This window comes from Onychostoma macrolepis, chromosome 03 (assembly GCF_012432095.1).
Source record: "Onychostoma macrolepis isolate SWU-2019 chromosome 03, ASM1243209v1, whole genome shotgun sequence".
Taxonomy (NCBI): Eukaryota; Metazoa; Chordata; class Actinopteri; order Cypriniformes; family Cyprinidae; genus Onychostoma; species Onychostoma macrolepis.
Window position 1 is genome coordinate 22,268,115 of NC_081157.1, and position 22,667 is coordinate 22,290,781.

Sequence of the window (22,667 nt, forward strand, 5' to 3'; positions counted from 1 at the left end):
CACTTCCCCATTCTTCTCACTTTTCTAACCAGGTTGTCAGATACAGGCGAGAGATTTGGAAACAACTCTCTACTCGTGTCAAGAACAGAAATATACAAATTCTTCCAGGTAGCTCAGCAAGAGTCAGGTAGGCAAGAGTCAAATATGCATATTGCGCTTAATGCAAGCAAAACATCTATACATAACATTTGGCCAATATGTCATTCCTGGTATCGAGTAAAATTTTGGCTTGCTTTTTTTTTGTGGGGAAAAAAGGTACATATGTTAAAAACATATGTTTTTCATGTTTTTAGCATTCCACCATAATAGTGGCATGCTTAACTATTAGGAATATATGAAGAGTTCAGATGCAAAAGCCTCTGAGTAGCTACATCTGACGTTTTTCTTTAAAATTAGTATTTCTTTCTGGCTATTATGTATAGGTTTCTATGTAAGTACTGGTACTTCTGAATGGGTTGAGGCTGGGATTTTGCGCATTTGAAGTGAAACTACTTGATGAACATATACTGTAGCTGTGTCTCATTTAGAAGGCTGCTCTGCAGGATGGGTATATGAAGTGTCCTCAACCTATAATTAAACGAGACGGCCTTCAGAGGAAAAGGTAACAGGAAGTATCACGTTGCTATACCAACACATTTAGAGCATCGTTGAGATCTCACACTACTTAAATGAAGGAAAATTATTTCTAAATTTGGAAAGTAATTTGAAAAAAATAAAATAAAATGCTGAAACTGAAAATGTTTACTTGTTTTATTTTGTTCAGTGTCTGAGGAGCTGCAGCGTACGTACAACAGATATCTGTTAGAGAAAAAAGGAGGAGGATATTAAAAACAAAGTTTATCCGTTTTTACCGGAGGCGATTTAAGGTAAGTTGTAAACACCACATCTGCGCTTGTGTGTACATTTGCCCGCCCCGCTTAGTTACTGTTGCTCAATCAGACAAACAAACAGAGTTGCTCACTGTCTTTCAGTGACAGCTGCAGTGTGAAAACCTTGTCCCACGATGTTTTTGCACAATTTTTGACACAGAAGGCCACCAAATGGGAATTAAATATTCCATGGAGGGATTTATAACATATTTAAAAATAAATACGGTGGGTAACTCGATGGAGGGTTTACAGATCACAATGCAAGCGGGAGAAGTCTCATGTTACGGTCGGTCATCACGATTGCGGATCAACACTGTTCATGTATCGCAGGCTACGATTAAATTAATGTAGCTACATTTAACCAGTTTAATATGGAGAGGCACTGAAATGTAGACCTTCTTTTATGTGTTTTTGACCTACACTGTACAAGACGCGAGAACAGTCCGCTCTGTATGTTTGTACGTTAGCATGGACTCACTAACTTTAACGTTAGCTAGTTTTAGTCAGAGATACCTTGCTAAAGCACAAGATAACATTAACGTTCTGCTTGAGCAGATGAAAACTGTAACTTAATGAGTGTATGACAACCAGAAAATGAACGTTTTTGTCTTAATTTGTATTGGGGTGAATACTTATTAGGGACATTTTGCTCTGTTTTGTTGGATTCAGGAAAAGTAATAAAATTATATTGCCCATCCTCTCAGGTTACCTGGAATCAGTATTACAAGTACCCCAGGCACATCGTTTTTCCATTTTTGAAGCATAAACCCCATAAAACCGATGTGAGCTTCGGATCTTCCAATGTTTCTCTATGGCGCTGAAACCTAAAGATGTCCGAGTTCTGCTCCCCGTGCAGCTGATACTCGAATGGCTAGTCTGCGTTCGAGGGGAGGGGCTTACCGATAGGTCAATTGTGGGTTATCTGTGGCAGTGAGGGATACACCTGATGCAGCCTCCGAATTCCTGTTTTCCTGTGAAAAATGCACCAAAATAAGTTTATATCTTGTATTTTGCAAATAGGATACAGAATCTCTAACCTCAACCTTCATCTTCCCACTTTATTAATGCCCTAATTACTTTATTAATGCTGTTACATTAAGTATTTAAACCAGCCCAGCGACGCTTATAATAACTAGATCTGGCAACATGGCGGAGTGGAGGCTGCAGTTCCTTCACTCCTGCGTTTCGCAGCTGCTGGGAGTCAGCCACATTAATTTATTCAGCGACATGATTTTAAATAATTTTTCAGATGTTTTCAAATTTTATTTTTGAACATGAAACATTTACGGAGGCCTGGATGTGTAAAGTGAATGAGTGTAAACTATAGCCTATAAGAATGAAATTAATATATATATATAATTTTTTTTTTCCAGATTTCACAAAAAATTGCTATGTGGTTCCTTATCACAATCAATCACGATGACACTCTCCTATACCAGGACATTGTACAAATAATCTTTTGCAATAGAAAATCTTCAGAATTTAAAAGAATAACTTTATAATGTACTAATGGGTTGTGTTATTGATTGTGAACTCTCATAAACACTTAACGTTTATTGAATTATGCTGCATTCGCGTATTTATGATAATTCAAATAGCACGTGAATGCAGCATTAAAACACTTCAACAGAAGCATAAATGTGATTATTAAAGGGATAGTTTCCCCAAAAATGAAAATTACCACATGATTTACCTCAAGCCACCCTAGGTGTATATTCTGACTTTGGCCTATGTGACTCATTTTAGAGAAAATATGAGTAAAAATCATAGAGTCACTGTATAACAGGAATGACCCACATAACATTTGGCCTATTCACTTGGTACAGGTGTGAGACATTGCTTTATAATAATGTATTTAAAACAGAACTGTATATGTTGCATTGTATTAATCCACGTGCTGTTGTAAAGTCGCTAAAATGATTTCATGTCGCACTATAGATCGCACTTTAGAGTCAGCGGTCAAATGGACCCGTTTGACTTTCTAACGAATGAAGAGTTGCTGTTTTTCTTCCACCGGAAACCTGCGCGACCACGATCTGGTGCCAGAGAAACTTTTTGAGGTAGAAGCCTGCATTTAGGCCTATTTGATCAAAAAGTAAAAACAATATTGTGCCCTATTATTACATAAGTATTACATTATTACAATTTAAAAAGTATATTTTTAAAAATGCAATTTATTTTGTGAAAGTGACATGACATGACATGTGGCCAAGTATGGTTACCCGTACTTGGAATTTGTGCTTTGCATTTAACCCATCCAAAGTAGACACACAAGTGGGCCACATGACCACAGACACACAAGTGGGCAGCCATTTATGCTGCGGCACAGTTGGGGGTTCAGTGCCTTGCTGAAGGGTCTCATCTCAGTCATGGTATTGAAGGTGGAAGAGAGTGCTGTACATTTACTCCCCCCACCTACAATTCCTGCCAAACCTGAGACTCAAACTCACAACCTTTGGGTTACTAGTCTGACTCGCTAACCATTAGGCCACGACTTTCCCATTGTAATAGTAAAGCTGAATTTTCAGCATCATTACTCCAGTATTCAATAAGGCGGGGTAAAAAAAAAAACAAAAACAGATTGATTTCTCGATTTTCATCGATTCTCATTTTTATGAAACAATATGTATTCTTACATCTCAGGAAACTTTTCTGTTAATGAACGGAACATTGTAGTGCACCTCCCATCCAATAAATCACAATATGCTTTGGGTTTTTTTAACTTTTTATATGAAACAAAGTCTCAAATTTTGTCTATTTTATTACAGTATTCAAACAATAAATGCTGTTTTGGTGCAGTTTAATGTGGAGTGTCAGATCGCTACAGAGAACGGCAGCACGAAGCGCATGTGAACTGATCATCTGTTCTGCTTTTAATACAAGTTTTAGCACGAAACAAGCATGAATAAACGTTCAAAGGTATGTTAAAAGAAAGAGTACAACTTACCCAAATCTGTATCCTGTCTCGTGTAATTGCTCAATCAGTGTTTCAACTGCGCAAAGACATTATAGCTCGCAAACAATATGTCACATAACATCACATTTACCTCAGAAAAATACATAGGCCTATTCGGTGACTGTAAACTCGGTCAGCTAGAAAAATGAACTCTAGAGAGGAACATTTTACTAAATATATGCACCATATAACATATTCATTATCTTTTTTTTTTTTTTTTTTTTAGTGTTCTTCATTCTTTAATTTATGTTTGAATAAATCCATCAAGTTTGTATGACAGCCACCATTTAAATGTTTATATTTCAAAAAACTAATTGGAGTAGAAATATAATTATGTAATTGTAACTGTTATTATAAAAACATCACTGAGTGTAATTTAAGCATTTGTATACAAATCAGTTCATTTTAACCTTCAATATTATAGTAATGTAGTACCAACTGACTCTCATGTATATTTTACAGCATTAAGTTGAGAGATTTTTCTCCTTAAGAAAATTTGGCATGTACTGTACCTTATATATGTCCAAAATAATTGATATTGAGTCAAATTGGAAATTGAATCGAATCAAAACGCAAGCTTGTGAATCAGAATCAAAGCGAATTGTGAAATTGTGTCAAAACCCAGCCCTAGTCTTCAGTGTTACATGATCCTTCAGAAATCATTCAAATATGCTGATTTGCTTCTCAAGAAACAGCATTTATTTCAAACTGATTTTTTGTTACTATAAATTACAGTGTTAATTTCTTTCAAAAAAAATCTTACTGATCTTACCATCATGGTATTACCATTAGATACCATCACTTTACCATGGTACCTCCACTATACGTTTTAGAAAAGTAGTGTGTCAGTTCATTGTTTTTCAAATTTAAGCATGATACGTCTGATCATAGTTGCATCTTCCTTTATGTCTTTCTCTCTGTTTTTGTCAGAATGTGAAAAAGATGCGTTCTCGTGAGCAGAAGGAGAAGGGCTTCTATGAGGTTCTGGACTGGTTGGAGAAAAATAGACCTCAGTACATGCATCAGTTCTGGCGCTGTGTGTTTGAAGATCATATCCTGCAGCTGTACCCAACGCTACGCATCCTCAGAAACAGTCTGCTGGATGGTCAGTGGTTTTCATTCATCAGCAACTATACTATGATAGATCAAAAATGCATTCATATACTGTATCTTTTTATTCCTTTCTTTGTCCCAGGCACTTTCAAACTCTATGAGAAACCTCCGGATGTTGAGACACTGACTGAGGAGGAGAGTGAAGGAAAGCCAGAGAAAGGGAAGGAGGAGAGCTACAAAAGAAAGAGAAGTAAAGATGGCAGAAGTAGTGAGGATAGTGATGATCCTGGTCCTTCCTCTACTTCCACACCCAAGCGGAGGAAACCAGCCAAAAACTTCATTCTGTGAGTCTCTGAACTACAGCAGATTCAAGTTCTCTTCAGGCTTAAATAACACTAAAACTAAAACCATAAAAACATTTTTGTTGCTTGCAATAAAGTAAACCTTAACTAAAATACAAAATATAAAAAAAAATTTTTTTTATTTTTTTATTTCAGATAGTTGCAGAGGTAACTTATTTTCTTATTTTCATCTAGTTATTGATGTACTAAAATAACTGAAACTTAAATAAAATTAAGAGGGAGTTTGTCCAAAAATGAAATTGTACAGATGAAACTGACAAAGCACACAACAAAATTACTCAAATTAAAATAAAAATAAAAAATAATAAAAAGATTAATTTAAAATATTCATAAAAACTATAATAGTATCACTACTACAAAATTGCACTCTGTTTCCTGGTGCCTGATGTCCTATTCCTGTATTTTCACTCTCTCCTGATCTGTGTCGTCTTCTCTCTCTTTCTCAGCATCTCCTGTGAAGAAAGGTGACAAGCAGGAGATTTGGACATGGCCTATTTATAAAACTCAGCTGCCTGTAACCTGTGGGGATAAAGAAGGCACTCTCTATCGGGACAAACTGCCCGAAGGTTCACCATCATTGAGTTTTTACTATCATTTCTCTTAGTTTTATTACAGTTTGGTGGGGTGGATTTTTTGGTCTAAATGCGTCCTATCCTTGTCTCCTGTAGGGGAGAAGTGTATTTTGTCCAAAGGATGCTGGTTCACCCCAACTGCTTTTGAGAAGTTTGCGGGGAAGGAAAAGTGCAAAAACTGGAAACTCAGCATCCGCTGCAGAAACACACCGCTTAAGAAACTCATAGATGTAAATAATGCAAGCACTTACAGATTGCTGGGATTCTTGGGATTTTTGTTAAAAGGTTTCGCAAATTAAAATGTGTATATAATATTACTTATATATATTAGTGCTGTCAATCAATTAAAAAAAACAAAACGCACATTTTTCTGAAATGAATCACGATTAATCGCACCTAACATTAAAGTTTTTAAATATACTTTTATATTGCAATAATTTCACATTCAATCTTCAAATTAATGTACAAACATATTTTTTTATGACTGAAGGCCAGTATCACTGATACCAATAATACTGATTTCCCTGTGAAAGATTTTACCTTAATATTTAACCATTGACTATAGTCAATAAACATTACATTATAATTAGGAGCTATCAATTTTAACATTTATTAGACTTTAAAAATAATTTCTAATTTAAGTGAACTTAAAACAATCTTCATATAAACCCATCATAATAAATGTCATATTTAGCTATCTGTGCCCCTCAGCAGAAATATATAGAAATTGAATAAAGTTATCAAACACTAAATCCTAAAATAAATGCAAATAAATACTTATTGATTTTCTCATTTTTTTTTTATTTATTCTTGATGAACAGACATCACAGCAGCTGGTTATTAGGTTGTTTTGGCTGCTATTTCTTTAAGAGCTGCCGCTACTGAACATGACGCGGATCTGACACGCATACATACCTCTGCGCACTTTTTGTGCGACACCGTTTTATGTACCTTGCTGCACGTTTCGCCGCAGTTTCAAATAGAAATGTCCACTGAGTGGCGCTAAAACACAGGTTCAGTATGTCAACCCTGGCACGTTGCTTCAGATACGTATTGCGGCGGTTCAGAATTCAAATATCCGGGGACTGTCGCTAAAGGTTAATGCTCTATCGTGTTGGAAATATGCCCTACACCAAATCCAACCCTAAACCTACCCGATAGTGTTAACAAATGCAAAACTGATATAAAAACATATTAGCTGATGCAACTGTGCCATTTGAACTTCCTTTTACGCAGATTTGAACTGCTTTGTCGAACCGTAGTTACACGGGATTCGAACCGATGCTTGTCGTCTCCTAAGTCCGTCCATGCAGTAGCCCCTCACTGCAGAACAAAGATCCAGGGGGTGGGGTTGGATCCACATCCAGGGGGTGGAGATTGGTAGGTTTAGGGGTGGGGATGGGTATGTTTAGGGATCAGGGGGTGGAGACAGGTAGGTTTAGGTAAATGTAAGGTGGGAGGAGTTGGATCTAGTTCCAACCACACCCCCTGGATCTTGTGTTCTGCAGTGAGGACCGTCTCACTCCGTGAGCTACCGAACAAACTTGTCATCTATGAAAACCCATAGATATGAAGCTGGATGTGTGCGATGCTAATGTTAAAAAGCATCAGTTTTCAAATCTCCCAGCATATTAATATTATTTTGAAGTCATAGCATGATATTCTTCAAGTAATTGTGCGAAAATTACGCTTTATTAATCGCAACTCTGTAAATTTGTGTGAAAGTGTTCATTTATTTTGGAAACTGCAGTGATATGTAGTTATTGGAACGTATTTCATGTCACGCTAAAAAGTGCACCCAGGTATGTAATGCCATGAGACCAGGTAGGTATTTTCTTTCAACTCTACCTTTTCTGACCCAGTCTATACTAATGAGCTGACGAGTTGAATCGGGTGTGTTAGATGAGGGAGACAGTGCTGGGATGCTCCAGGACAGTTTTGAAAACCATTTCAGAGACATGTTCTTAATGTAACTCATATATAACATATTACATGCACGCACAGTTTTAAGGCAGCTTTAATCGCCTTTTTGGTAACTTCATGCCTTAACTGACCACGACACTGCATGCACGTAGTTAATTCACGCTTTGATATGAACTGATACAGGCTACAGCACGCGCCGGTTTCCGTGCATGTTTGACTCGCGCGCATCTGAAACGTCTCTGGTTTGATGTGATCGTAAAGACGTTCTGCGATAAATGAATTTCAAATCACATGAGCCAATATTTTATTACAAATAACATAACAAATGTTTAAACTGAGACATTTTAAAATTTTATGAACAAAATGAGCTCATTTCAAATTTGATGCCTGCTACAGGTCTCAAAATAGTTGGGACAGGGGCATGTTTACCATGGTGTAGCATCTCCTCTTCTTTTCAAAACAGTTTGAAAACGTCTGGGCATCAAGGTTATGAGTTTCTGGAGTTTTGGTGTTGGAATTTAGTTCCATTCTTGCCTGATATAGGTTTCCAGCTGCTGAAGAGTTCATGGTCGTCTTTGACATATTTTTCGTTTAATGATGCGCCAAATATTGTCCAGATTCAGCACCTGGACTCTTCTACTATGAAGCCATGCTGTTGTAATAGCTGCAGTATGTGGTTTTGCATTATCCTGCTGAAGTACACGTCGTCTGGAGGGGAGCATATGTTGCTCTAAAACCTTTATATATCTTTCAGTATTCATTGTGCCTTCCAAAACATGCAATCTGCCTATACCGTATGCAGTATGCACTTATGCACCCCCATACTTGAATGTTGATAACATGCTGGAAGGTCTCCCTCCTCTTTAGCCCGGAGGACACAGCGTCCGTGATTTCCAACAAGAATGTCAAATTTGGACTCATCTGACCATAGAACACTTTTCCAATTTGAAACAGTCCATTTTAAATGAGCCTTGGCCCACAGGACACGACAGCGCTTCTGGACCATGTTCACATATGGCTTCCTTTTTGCATGATAGAGTTTTAGTTGGCATCTGCAGATGGCACGGTGGATTGTGTTTACCGACAGTGGTTTCTGGAAGTATTCCTGGGCCCATTTAGTAATGTCAATGACAGAATCATGCAGTTGAGTGATGCAGTGTCGTCTGAGGGCCCGAAGACCACGGGCATCCAACAAAGGTCTTCGGCCTTGTCCCTTACGCACAGAAATTTCTCCAGTTTCTTTGAATCTTTTGATGTTATGCACTGTAGATCATGAGATTTGCAAAGCCTTTGCAATTTGATGTTGAGGAACGTTGCTTTTAAAGTATTCCACAATCTTTTTACGCACTCTTTCACAGATTGGAGAGTCTCTGCCCATCTTTACTTCTGAGAGACTCTGCCTCTCTAAGAGATGTCTTTTATAGCTAATCATGTTACAGACCTGATGTCAATTAACTTAATTAGTTGCTAGATGTTCTTCCAGCTGAATCTTTTCAAAATTGCTTGCTTTTTCAGCCCTTTGTTGCCCCCGTGCCAACTTTTTTGAGACCTGTAGCAGGTATCAAATTTGAAATGATCTCATTTAGTGGATAAAAGCGTAAAATTTCTCAGTTTAAACATTTGTTATGTTCTCTGTGGTCTATTGTGAATAAAACATTGGCTCATGTGATTTGAAAATCTTTTAGTTTTCATTTTTAATGTCCCATTTCCGGAATTCGGGTTGTAATATTACTTATTACATATATATAATTTATGTACTTTAAGATATAAATAATTATTGGTTGTTGTATTTATTGGTCAATATTTCATTTTTTTTGTGCATCCCTAATGTACAATATCTATTTATGAACATAAAAATAGAAAGAAACCTTTTGAAAGAGAACTTGCACCTTTTTTCTTGTTTGAAAAAACTGTTTGATTGTACAACTCTAGCAACTTACAGCTTATAGCAGGAATGTGCTTCTAATACAAAGCAACAGAAGTACAACACATATTTTTGTATCAACGCTTTAATTACAGCATATGAGGTAAATAAATATACAGTTACATTAAGTACAGCAGACCCCTCATATACATGTGTATCACTTTCTTTCAAATTTTTTCAGGAGGATCATCTTCAGTGTCCACCGATGGAGAGAAGAAAGAGAACATGTGTCCAAAAAGTATGTTGTCTCTCTATGTGCAATGTCAGGTATTGATTTTCCTCTGTTTTTCATTGGATATTCATTAAGTGACTTTGTTCCTTCCTGCAGAACATGAATGAGCTGTTTCCGGTCAGCTCGTCTGAGAGCTCCAGTAAAGGTGAGTAACGATCATCCTCGCTCATTCACACGCTCTCTGCTGTCTGTCTGAATGTGTTTTATTCCTCGATATTTAGAAACAAGCTCTGGATCGATGGAGGAAAGTGATCCTGAAGATTTCCAAGAGCAGGGAGGGAGAGGAGGAGGAACAGAGTTTAGAGGGAGAGTTGAGGAAGAGGAGGAGGAAGAAGACATGGCAGGTCTGTCTGTTTTCCAGGCTCCCTCTTTACCAGTCACCTGTGTTTCACTTACTGGGACTCTGTACAAAGACAGGTTTGCGTCAGGTACGTTATTGCACGGATTTGTGTGCGGAACTGTTTGTTTTGTCTGTGTCGAAGGTTTGAGTGGAAGTGTTTATGTGTATATTGTGTTGCAGGGAGTCGTGGGAAGTGTATACGTACAGAGGAAAGATGGTTCACTCTAGAGGAATTTGTAAAGCAGGAACTGACTCTCACTGATGGACACTGGAAGAAAGATATACTGTGCCATGGAAAAACACTCAACTTTTTACTCAAGGTAACAAATGGGAGAGTGCCTACAAAAAGCATGAGTATTTGTTTGTTTGTTTATTTATTGTTTGTTTGTTTGTAATTTCTAGAAAGAAATCCTGCGCATCCATTCCCTTCTGTGTGAATGTGTGAAATGCAGCACTCTAGAGCAAGACGTGGTGAGAAACATCTCTATCTGACATATTTAATCATAAGCAGTCATCGTAAAAATAATTTGATATTAACTTAAAGTATTAACATTCTTTTAAATGTTTACATTAATGTGTAAATCATTAAATAATTTTCATAGAATAAAGCTGTGAAAATCACTAAACATTTTATATAACATTTCTTTTTTGTTTGTTTATTTTTATACTCTTTATTTATTTTTTTAATTTTACATTTCTACTTAAAGAAAACTTAGCGTATTTTAGCCTAGTTGTTATTTTTTTGAATTGTGATATTAGTTTTATGACAGTTAAACAAATTCTTTGCAATTTCATTACCATATGCACAAAAGCAACTCCTATTCATTATTTTAATGTGGGGGGAATTAACTACATGTCAACTAGCAGTCATTAGAGTATTAGTAGACTGCCTGCTTAATATCTTTTAACAACTTATTTTGATGGATCCACAACTGACTATAAGAATCTTTGCAAGTATATGTCAACTTATTCTACTAACCCTAAACCTAATCTAACAGTCTACTCTGAGAGTTAGTAGACAGTTACAAATGAATGAGAATTAACTGACATGTTGCAAAATTACTTATAGTTAGTACAATATCTAAAGTGGACTATCAAAATAAAGTGTAACCTAGTCGACCAGAAAAATCCTTAGTCGAGGGCAGCCTTACTAGATACTATAGTTAAATTAGAACTATGTGATAGTTTTCACATACAGTCATGGCCAAAAATATTGGCACCCTTGGTAAATATGATCAAAGAAGGCTGTGAAAATTAATCTGCATTGTTAATCCTTTTGATCTTTTATTTAAACAATTCACAAAAATCTAACCTTTTATTGGATAATAAGAATTTAAAATGGGGGGAAATATCATTATGACATATTTTTCTCAAATACATGTTGGACACAATTATTGGCACCACTAGAAATTCTTATGAGTAAAATATCTCCATTCATATTCACAATTTTGAGCACTCCAGGGTGATTATGAACATGAAATTATCCAGCCATGGCTTCCTGTTTCACAGAAATATAAATAGGAGGGAAAACAAAGCCCAAATTCCCTTAATCTTCCATCACAATGAGAAAAACCAAAAGAATATATTTCTGATGTGCAGCAAAGGATAATTGAGCTTCACAAATTAGTGAAGTGGCTTTAAGAAAAGAGCTAGAGCAGTGAAAATTCCCATTTCCACCATCAGGGCAATAATTAAGAATTTCCAATCAACATAAAATGTTACGAAACTGCCTGGAAGAGGACGTGTGTCAATATTGTCCTAATGCACGGTGAGAAGGAGAGTTTGAGTGGCTAAAGACTCTTCAATGACCACAGCTGGAGAATTTAAGTTAATGGTTGAGTCTCAGAAAACCTTAAAAAAAAAGAAATTGTCAAACAGCACCTACATCACCACATGTTGTTCAGGAGGGTTTCAAGAAAAATTCTCCTCGCTCATCCAAAAACAAACTCCAGCATATTCAGACACGACTGGAACTTCAAATGGGACTGGCTTCTATGGTCAGATGAAACTTAAAAAATGAGCTTTTTAGCAGCAAACACTCAAGATGGGTTTGGTGAACACAGGGATAAAAAGTACCCCATGTGTACAATGAAATATACTGCTGTATTTTTGATGTTGTGGGCCTATATTTCTGCTGGAGGTCCTGGACATCTTGTTTAGACACATGGCATCATGGATTCTATCAAATACCAACAGATAAAAAAATCAATAAGTGACTGACTTTGTTAGAAATCTTATAATGGGCCATGTTTGGATCTTCCAACCGCACAATAATCCAAACACAAAACTCAAAAACAACACAAAAATGGGTCACTGAGCACAAAACCAAGCTTCTGCTGGCCATTCCAGTCCTCTGACCTGAACCCTATAGAAAATGAGTGGGGTGAACTGAAGAGAAGAAGCACCAACATGGAGCTGGGAATCTAAAGGGTCTGGAGTGATTCTGGATGAAGGAATGGTCTCTGATCTCTTGTCAGGTGTCTCTAACCTCATCAGGCATTATAGGAGAACATTTAGAGCTGTTAAACTGGCAAATGGAGGTTTCAAAAAGTATTGAATAAAAGGGTGCCGTTAATTGTGGCCAATGTGTATTAGAGAAAAACATTTATTTCATAATGATATTTCTCTCCATTTTAAATTCTTATTATCCAGTGAAAGGTTAGATTTTTGTGAATTTTTTAAATAAAAGATCAAAAGGATTAACAATGCAGATTAATTTTCACAGCCTCCTTTGATCATATTTACCAAGGGTGCTAATATTTTTGGCCAGGACTGTATATGCACAGCATTTTAGTCCCTCTTTTCACTGGGATTGTTTAAAATTTTGGATTTTTAAAAATATTTTTATATTTGTCATTCAGATGACCAAGAACATCCTAATTTTCGAAGATGGCCACAAGTCATATAAGTGCTGGTCATATAATTAGAATATCATCAAAAAGTTGATTTATTTCACTAATTCCATTCAATAAGTGAAACTTGTATATTATATTCATTCACACAAACTGATATATTTCAAATGTTTATTTCTTTTAATTTTGATAATTATAACTGACAACTAAGGAAAATCCCAGATTCAGTATCTCAGAAAATTTGAATATTTACATTTGAGTTTCAATTCATGACCATCCCTACAATATAAATTCCGGGTATCTCTTGTTCTTTGAAACAACAATAATGGAGAAGACTGCTGACTTGGTAATGATCCAGAAGACGCCCTCCACAAAGAGGGTAAGTCACAGAGGGTCATTACTGAAAGGTGTGGCTGTTTACAGAGTGCTGTATCAAAGCATATTAAATGCAAAATTGACTGGAAGGAAAAATTTGGGTAGGAAAAGGTGCACAAGCAACAGGGATGACTGCAAGCTTGAGAATACAGTCAAGCAAAGCTGATTCAAACACTTGTGAGAGCTTCACAAGGAGTGGACTGAAGCTGGAGTCAGTGCATCAAGAGTCACCACGCTCAGACGTCTTCAGGAAAAGGGCTTCCAAGCCACTTCTGAACCAGAGACAACGTCAGAAGCATCTTACCTGGGCTGTGGAGAAAAAGAACTGGACTGTTGCTCAGTGGTCCAAAGTCCTCTTTTCAGATGAAAGTAAATTTTGCATTTCATTTGGAAATCAAGGTCCCAGAGTCTGGAGGAAGAGTGGAGAGGCACAGAATCCATGTTGCTTGAAGTCCAGTGTGAAGTTTCCACAGTCAGTGATGATTTGGGCTGCCATGTCATCTGCTGGTGTTGGTCCACTGTGTTTTCTGAAGTCCACAGTCAACGCAGCCATCTACCAGGAAATTTTAGAGCACTTCATGCTTCCTTCTGCTGACAAGCTTTATGGAGATGCTGATTTCATTTTCCAGCAGGACTTGGCACCTCCCCACACTGCCAAAGGTACCAAAAGCTGGTTCAAAGACCATAGTGTTACTGTGCTTGATTGGCCAGCAAACTCGCCTGACCTGAACCCCATAGAGAATCTATGGGGTATTGTCAAGAGGAAGATGAGAGACACCAGACCCAACAATGCAGATGAGCTGAAGGCCACTATCAGAGCAACCTGGGCTCTCATAACACCTGAGCAGTGCCACAGACTGATCGACTCCATGCCACGCCGCATTGCTGCAGTAATTCAGGCAAAAGGAGCCCCAACTAAGTATTAAGTGCTGTACATGCTCATACTTTTCATTTTCATACTTTTCAGTTGGCCAAGATTTCTAAAAATCCTTTCTTTGTATTGGTCTTAAGCATGGGCGTCGCTAGGCCATTTTTAGGGGGGCTTTAGCACCCCTAAATTTCTGCTCAGCCCCCCTAAAAATCTTGCGATTCTTCCCCTTTAAATTTCAAATGAAAACGGCAGCAGACTTCGGCTCCTCCCCATCTTTCTGCGCGTTCTTCAATCCACAGACTGCGGTGGCGCAGAGGAGAGGACAAGGTGTGTGTTTATCGATAGATTGTTATAATATCTACATCTATGCAGTTCTTTGTCATAAATACAGTTTACAAAAAGTCATGGGAGAGCAATCGGTTTCCAATCTACTGTAAAGTTTTCGCTGCATTCACCACTCATCACACCACAGCTGTTTCCTTCAGCGAAAGCCCTTAACACATATGATGACTTTATAAAACGATCACGTTATTGCTATTTTCATTTGAAAATTTAGCTTTCAATATAGAACATAATATTACAGTGCATGTGGCATTAACTACCATACAGTTATGCATAGAAATGATTAAAGACAGTGACCGACAGCACTCAGCCATGTGCACTCATTTTAATTGCATATCAGAGTGATTGACAGAGATTGAAACATTGTGTGTGTGTGTGTTTTGTATTAATTTAAAAAAATAATTTTTATTGTTTGAAATGAATTTATGTAGAACGTTTCTAGAATTTTTTGTACAAATTTTCAATCAATTTTTTTGTAAATATTTATTTATTTTTTATTATTATACCCTCATTGGGGGCTGAGCCCCTAACATGAAAATCCTAGAATCGTCCCTGGTCTTAAGTAATATTCTAATGTTCTGAGATACTGAATTTGGGATTTTCCTTAGTTGTCAGTTATAATCATCAAAATTAAAAGAAATAAACATTTGAAATATATCAGTCTGTGTGTAATGAATGAATATAATATACAAGTTTCACTTTTTGAACGGAATTAGTGAAATAATTCAACTTTTTGATGATATTCTAATTATATGACCGGCACCTATACTTACAAAAGAAACTTTAAAAAAGGGCTTTTTCCAAAATAAAATATAGTTAAAGTTAGAATGGAAAAACCTGGAAGGCTGTATCAAATATACTTTTTACAGTTTTTATTAAATTAACAGCATTGACACTGCATGATGGCCCCCCTCAGTCAAGCCTCATAAATCATCAAAAATAGAGCATTATAGAAGTGAGAGATAAACATGCTTGTGTTTTAAGTATAGTAATCCTAGTTGAGAGATGATGTAACCTCCTAGAAGTGATGTCACTTGAATGTACATTATTTTACAAGGTTTTTTTTTTTTTGATGAGGGTAACAGGGCTGTCATGAAATCAGGGGAATGATTTAAAAATTCAGTAAAATTATTAATATTTTATAGAAAAAAAAAGCATACTTGTGCCAAAAGCATTGCTTAACAACTTGACAACAGGTGCATCTCAGTAAATTAGAATGTCGTGGAAAAGTTCATTTATTTCAGTAATTCAACTCAAATTGTGAAACTCGTGTATTAAATAATTTTTTTTTTTTTTATTGGTCTTATGAAGTATTCTAATTTGTTGAGATAGTGAATTGGTGGGTTTTTGTTAAATGTGAGCCAAAATCATCACAATTAAAAGAACCAAAGACTTAAACTACTTCAGTCTGTGTGCACTGAATTTATTTAATACACGAGTTTCACAATTTGAGTTGAATTACTGAAATAAATGAACTTTTCCACGACATTCTAATTTATTGAGATGCACCTGTATATTTAAAACAATACGGAAATGTGGTTTTTATATCATTTTGCCTTAATTTTGCAAAATAAAAGTCCTGCTGAAAAATTCAAAATCATAGTGAGTGAAAGGCCAAAATCCTTACCCTTATCAGAATAAATGCTATTTAAATTATTTAAAATAATATTTAATTTACTTTTTTTAATGTGATATTGATGAAAGAATACATAGTATCCTTATATTTTTAAATTGCAAATTTATTCGTTGTTATATTAAATCTATGTTTGATTATTTCTTAGGCACTCAAAAGGCACTGATTTTGTGGAACCCATATATCAAAACAAGATTGTAATATAGAAGAGCAAAATGCATTTGAGCTTATTTCTGTGATGATGATAATGTTATGTCATGTCGTCCTCTGACTAGATGGCCCAGAACAATGATGACGAGTGTTACGTGTGTCGCTCTGAGGGAGATCTTGTGTGTTGTGACGGGTGTCCACGAGCTTTTCATTCACACTGTCACCTACCAGCAGTACATGGAGACTCACCTGGGTGAGAGAGACAAACAGAATAGAAATCATTAAATCAGAAAATCAGCAAGCGTGCTGTATATTCATCCTGTATATGTGTGTGTTTGCTTGTAGGGAATGGATTTGTACCTTTTGCGTGTTAAGAAACAGTCAACAATGGCGTGACTCCAGTAACATGTCTGAACAAGAAGCTTTCAATTCCTCAGTGTTTCAATACAGATTGGTAAACACACACACACACACACACATAAACTCCGCACCTAAAAGGTTGGGTAAGTGTTTTCTGGTAGCCAATGTTGACATTTGAAATCACCAAAATAAACACGCCCCTATTTTGATATCTCCGCCCCACACATACGTACGGTTAGTTCTGTGAAACAAAGCAAAACCAATTTTACTCACCTATTGAGAAGAAACAAAACAACCTCGGTGTCCGATCGCAGGCCTTCCCACTCATTGAGTTTACACGGGCCCTACTTCTTGCCTTATCGTAACACCGTGTCTACCCCGGACGTGAGCGGCGTGGTGCAACAAAATACTATAGAACCACTGATCAGTGTATAGAACTCATTATAATCAGTGATTCAGTCTACACTGGATGCGGGACACGACAAATCCCCGACAGTAAACTGCTGCTGCGTTCTATTTATGACATTGACACAAGTTTCAAATGATTTTCAACGGTCGCTTTGTCGTGTCCGGTGTAGACAGACTTTAGCTGTTGCAGCGCAGCGTCTGGTGTAGACACGTAAGCCTTCTTTTGTTCCGCAAACGTTTTCCTCTTTTGTTTTTATCCACCATCTCTAACTTTCTGTAGTTGCTGGGCTCAGCTAATGTCTGTTCTGTGCACTGAGCGCTCTCTCTTCCACATCAAGTGGAAAAACCACATCAAAACCGGGAATGTATTGATGTGACGCCTCTCTTCAAACACTGGCTGCAAGCATTACCGCAGGAAGTAGGGGTGCTGCAGCACCCCCTGGAGTGTAGCCCAAGAAAAATTGGGGGTGCTGGGGGTGCGGTGTTAAAAATAAATAAATGAAAATTTTGTAACAAAAAATAAATAAAACTCATTTTATTAATTTGTATATTCATTAAAATTAATAGAAAAAAGAAGCCTAAGCCTACAATTACAAGCAACAGTAAAACATGAATTAAGTTGAATCAAACTTGATTGTGAAAGTCGTTTCAACTTAAACTGACTTAGGAAGTAGTTTGTTGCCATAACTTTTTAATCATATTATTACCTGTAACATGTCTGTGCCGTACCCAAATCAAGAATTAACGATACAGAGAAAGATCGAGAGCATCTAGACGCTAATAGCTATTTACCTCAGCAGCATCTTGTGTTCTCACATCTGCAGCGCTCATTTTGATCTTTAACGTTAGATCTTTCCTACTCTTGGAACAAAATTAATGCTTAAAGTTGATTCAGTATTACTCTTAATGAGAGAGAGAAACAAAAAGAATACCACACACAACATCAGCAATAGGCTACTACAATGACAAAGTAGTGTCACGAATCTGGTCTGCACTTCCGTTCGTTCACCACCAGAGGTCACTCGCTCATCATATTGACTTTCACACCACACATCACATGGACTGCATTTCCCATCAGCCATCTCACCAATCACACGCACACAGCTGTCACCAATCACTCATTGCACTAATCACACGCACACCTGATCACACAGCACCACTGATCACACACACTATTTCAACCCTGGACATTCTCTCCCTCGTTGCCGAGTATTGTACGCATTATCGCTGCCCTACAGAGCCCCGTTAGTTTCCCTTGCCTTGCCTTTGTTGGATTGTGTTTTCCCCTGCCTGGACTATCGCTACGTTTTGGATTACCTCTCCTGTCTCGCCCCTTTGGATTCTGTACGCTGATCGTCGACCCAAGCTTGTCTCTGTTTACTCTTTGTCTCGTCCATATTATACCTGTTTGCCATTGTTTGACCCTGCCTGTACGACCACGTCTCTGCCTAGATGGCCCAGAACAATGATGACGAGTGTTACGTGTGTCGCTCTGAGGGAGATCTTGTGTGTTGTGACGGGTGTCCACGAGCTTTTCATTCACACTGTCACCTACCAGCAGTACATGGAGACTCACCTGGGTGAGAGAGACAAACAGAATAGAAATCATTAAATCAGAAAATCAGCAAGCGTGCTGTATATTCATCCTGTATATGTGTGTGTTTGCTTGTAGGGAATGGATTTGTACCTTTTGCGTGTTAAGAAACAGTCAACAATGGCGTGACTCCAGTAACATGTCTGAACAAGAAGCTTTCAATTCCTCAGTGTTTCAATACAGATTGGTAAACACACACACACACACACACATAAACTCCGCACCTAAAAGGTTGGGTAAGTGTTTTCTGGTAGCCAATGTTGACATTTGAAATCACCAAAATAAACACGCCCCTATTTTGATATCTCCGCCCCACACATACGTACGGTTAGTTCTGTGAAACAAAGCAAAACCAATTTTACTCACCTATTGAGAAGAAACAAAACAACCTCGGTGTCCGATCGCAGGCCTTCCCACTCATTGAGTTTACACGGGCCCTACTTCTTGCCTTATCGTAACACCGTGTCTACCCCGGACGTGAGCGGCGTGGTGCAACAAAATACTATAGAACCACTGATCAGTGTATAGAACTCATTATAATCAGTGATTCAGTCTACACTGGATGCGGGACACGACAAATCCCCGACAGTAAACTGCTGCTGCGTTCTATTTATGACATTGACACAAGTTTCAAATGATTTTCAACGGTCGCTTTGTCGTGTCCGGTGTAGACAGACTTTAGCTGTTGCAGCGCAGCGTCTGGTGTAGACACGTAAGCCTTCTTTTGTTCCGCAAACGTTTTCCTCTTTTGTTTTTATCCACCATCTCTAACTTTCTGTAGTTGCTGGGCTCAGCTAATGTCTGTTCTGTGCACTGAGCGCTCTCTCTTCCACATCAGTGGAAAAACCACATCAAAACCGGAATGTATTGATGTGGCGCCTCTCTTCAAACACTGGCTGCAAGCATTACCGCAGGAAGTAGGGTGCTGCAGCACCCCCTGGAGTGTAGCCCAAGAAAAATTGGGGGTGCTGGGGGTGCGGTGTTAAAAATAAATAAATGAAAATTTTGTAACAAAAAATAAATAAAACTCATTTTATTAATTTGTATATTCATTAAAATTAATAGAAAAAGAAGCCTAAGCCTACAATTACAAGCAACAGTAAAACATGAATTAAGTTGAATCAAACTTGATTGTGAAAGTCGTTTCAACTTAAACTGACTTAGGAAGTAGTTTGTTGCCATAACTTTTTAATCATATTATTACCTGTAACATGTCTGTGCCGTACCCAAATCAAGAATTAACGATACAGAGAAAGATCGAGAGCATCTAGACGCTAATAGCTATTTACCTCAGCAGCATCTTGTGTTCTCACATCTGCAGCGCTCATTTTGATCTTTAACGTTAGATCTTTCCTACTCTTGGAACAAAATTAATGCTTAAAGTTGATTCAGTATTACTCTTAATGAGAGAGAGAAACAAAAGAATACCACACACAACATCAGCAATAGGCTACTACAATGACAAAGTAGTGTCACGAATCTGGTCTGCACTTCCGTTCGTTCACCACCAGAGGTCACTCGCTCATCATATTGACTTTCACACCACACATCACATGGACTGCATTTCCCATCAGCCATCTCACCAATCACACGCACACAGCTGTCACCAATCACTCATTGCACTAATCACACGCACACCTGATCACACAGCATCACTGATCACACACACTATTTCAACCCTGGACATTCTCTCCCTCGTTGCAGTATTGTACGCATTATCGCTGCCCTACAGAGCCCCGTTAGTTTCCCTTGCCTTGCCTTTGTTGGATTGTGTTTTCCCCTGCCTGGACTATCGCCACGTTTTGGATTACCTCTCCTGTCTCGCCCCTTTGGATTCTGTACGCTGATCGTCGACCCAAGCTTGTCTCTGTTTACTCTTTGTCTCGTCCATATTATACCTGTTTGCCATTGTTTGACCCTGCCTGTACGACCACGTCTCTGCCTAATAAAGTCTGCATATGGATCCGTACGTCTCACGTCTCGTCAGCCCTGTTACAGAATACTCGGCCACACAAGGATACAGCGGCTGTTCAAGTGGATCATGGCCAGGTATGGACACAGCGATCTTGTTGCTAGCCCTCAAGCAGGGCACCCGATCACTTGAGGGTTACATTGTGGAGTATTTGGCTTTGGCGAATGGCTCGGAATTACCAGACAGCATGTTGATAGACTTCTTCTGTGATGGCCTTAATCAGCCTTTAAGAACAGAAGTAATTCATGAGGGTCCACGTTCATCATTGAGTAGTTTCTTGGATTATGTTCTGTGGTCTGTTGGTTCAGCTTTCACTGTGGGTGTCGCGGAGGAACGCAACACCGCACTCTCTCGTTGGATAGCAGCCACACTGGAGCAGACTCACAAAATGGCGGCCACAAATTCACCCCTTCATGTCATTGCTGCCATTCACGAGTCAAGCCAAGTAAAAGCTGATTTTCATGTATCAAGCCAAGACACAGCTGATCTTCATGAGTCAAGCCAAGACACAGCTGATCTTCATGAGTCAAGCCAAGACACAGCTGATCTTCATGAGTCAAGCCAAGACACCGCTGATCTTCATGAGTCAAGCCAAGACACAGCTGATCTTCATGAGTCAAGCCAAGACACAGCTGATCTTCATGAGTCAAGCCAAGACACAGCTGATCTTCATGAGTCAAGCCAAGACACAGCTGATCTTCATGAGTCAAGCAAAGTCAAAGCTGATCTTCATGGGCTAAGTCAAGTCACCGTTGATCGTCACGAATCAGGCCAAGTCACAGCTTCTCTTCACGAATCAAGTCAAGTCAAGGCTAATCTTCACAAGTCGAGACAGATCACAGCTGATCTTCACAAGTCAAGTCACTGTTGATCGTCACGAATCAGGTCAAGTCAAAGCTAATCTTCATGAGTCAAGCCAAGTCAGAGCTGATCTTCATGAGCTAAGTCAAGTTGCTGTTAAGGAGCCCAGTCATGTCACAGTTGCTGTTAAGGAGCCCAGTCAAGTCACAGTTGGTTGTCATCAACCGAGTTACGTCTCAGCTGCTCGTCCAGCGTCACAGCAGCACGTCACAGCTGCTCGTCCAGAGTCACAGCAGCACGTCACAGCTGCTCGTCCAGAGTCACAGCAGCACGTCACAGCTGCTCGTCCAGAGTCACAGCAGCACGTCACAGCTGCTCGTCCAGAGTCACAGCAGCACGTCACAGCGGATCTCCTAAAGTCAAGTCACATCACAGTTGCTCGTCCAGAGTCACGTCCCGTCTCCGCTGACCGTCCAGAGTCACCGCAGCAGGCCTCCACTGACCTTCCAGAGTCGGGTCACGTCCAGGCTGACACACCCAGATCATCAAGGTCAGTCTTTCATTATCCCAGTCTGATATCCAGTGTGAGGGATTCACCGCTGGTGTCTGCACGCACAGCTGGTATCCCCAAACCCAATCACTCTAGCCCTCCTGTTCCTGAACTGATTCCCCTGTCTGAAACGCTTCCCCTGATGGGGATCGCATTTTGGTGTGTTTGGGCTGCATACACCACCACAGAACCTCCTGAGGTATTGTCGCTCACTGCTGTGTTCCCTGAAGTGATGGTGCCCGCTGCGGTTTCTCCAGAAGTGGTGGTACATGCTGCAGAACCTCCCGACGCGGCGGTGCTCACTTCAGCTCCTCGTATGGTGGTGGCGCCCAGCAATGAACTCCCATTCTGTTGTGTTACGGTCAAAGAGACCATTACTGAACTCTCCCTGTGTCCTGTGTTTACCACTGTAGAACCTCCAGAGGTGGCGGCAACCGCCGCAGAACCTCCAGAGGTGTCAGCGGTATCAGTCAAGGAACTCTCGTGCTGTCCTGTCACGGCTATGGAGGTCGTCAATGAACTCTCGTT

The 22,667-nt window shown here is 38.8% G+C and overlaps 1 pseudogene; it reads left to right on the forward strand.

Annotated features, from left to right (window-relative positions):
* The first annotated feature begins 2,832 nt into the window (after nt 1-2,832).
* LOC131536296 (uncharacterized) overlaps nt 2,833-22,667 on the forward strand; it is a 41,806-nt pseudogene continuing 21,971 nt past the window's right edge.